General features: G+C 48.5%; 1 non-coding gene across 1 annotated transcript; it reads right to left on the minus strand.

The window, feature by feature from the left end:
- Window positions 1–392: 392 nt before the first annotated feature.
- Window positions 393–464, minus strand: Trnak-uuu (transfer RNA lysine (anticodon UUU)). Its single transcript has one exon. It is a non-coding gene; the product is annotated as a tRNA-Lys (tRNA).
- Between the last annotated feature and the right edge of the window lie 622 nt (window positions 465–1,086).

The following is a 1,086-nucleotide window of genomic DNA, read 5'->3' on the forward strand; positions in this document are numbered from 1 at the left end:
ACTTTCTGGGGTATTTATATTTAGTACAACTGTATCTGACGCTTGAGGGTGGTAGCCAGCGCCACTCAGACTGCACGGGGAGAAGGGGGACCTTCTTTTCAACCCCCGGGGCGTGATGCGAACGTCTACAGCCTGTCATAAGCGGGTAACTGGCGGGAAACCCTCTTATGCTACCTCGGCATCAAGGCTGCCAGAACCGAGACCCTCGCTAAGCTTTCGCAAGATAATAGGGTTTAGAAATGAGGGGCTCGTTAGAAAATACAGAAACAAACGCCGGCAGTCTACAACACCAAAGAATGCATAGGGGAATGGTTAGACTATTTTTTACCGTTAGTGACGTTACAGTATTTTTTTATTATTAATTACGTGAGAAAGAAGGAAACAAAAACACGCGCCCAGAGTGGGGACCGAACCCACGCCTTTCGATTAAATCTCGAATGCCTTACCAATTCGGCTATCTGGGCGATTGTGTTCTGCTTCACTTTCTGGGGTATTTATGTTAACTACAACAGTATCTGACGCTTGAGGGTGGTAGCCAGCGCCACTCAGACTGCACGGGGAGAAGGGGACCTTCTTTTCAACCCCCGGGGCGTGACGCGAACGTCTACAGCCTGTAATAAGCGGGTAACTGGCGGAAACCCTCTTATGCTACCTCGGCATCAAGGCTGCCAGAACCGAGACCCTCGCTAAGCGTTCGCAAGATAATAGGGTTTAGAAATGAGGGGCTCGTTAGAAAATACAGAAACAAACGCCGGCAGTCTACAACACCAAAGAAGGCATAGGGGAATGGTTAGACAATTTTTTACCGTTAGTGACGTTACATTATTTTTTTATTATTAATTACGTGAGAAAGAAAGAAAGAAAAACACGCGCCCAGAGTGGGGACCGAACCCACGCCTTTCGATTAGATCTCGAATGCCTTACCACTTCGGCTATCTGGGCGACTGTGTTCTGCTTCACTTTCTGGGGTATTTATATTTACTGCAACTGTATTTGACGATTGAGGGTGGCAGCCAGCGCCACTCAGACTGCACGGGGAGAAGAGGACCTTCTTTTCAACCCCCGGGGAGTGACGCGAACGTCTAC

Source organism: Haemaphysalis longicornis, unplaced genomic scaffold (genome assembly GCF_048455015.1).
Source record: "Haemaphysalis longicornis isolate Haplotype H1 unplaced genomic scaffold, Haemaphysalis longicornis Haplotype H1 scaffold_6, whole genome shotgun sequence".
Lineage (NCBI taxonomy): Eukaryota > Metazoa > Arthropoda > Arachnida > Ixodida > Ixodidae > Haemaphysalis > Haemaphysalis longicornis.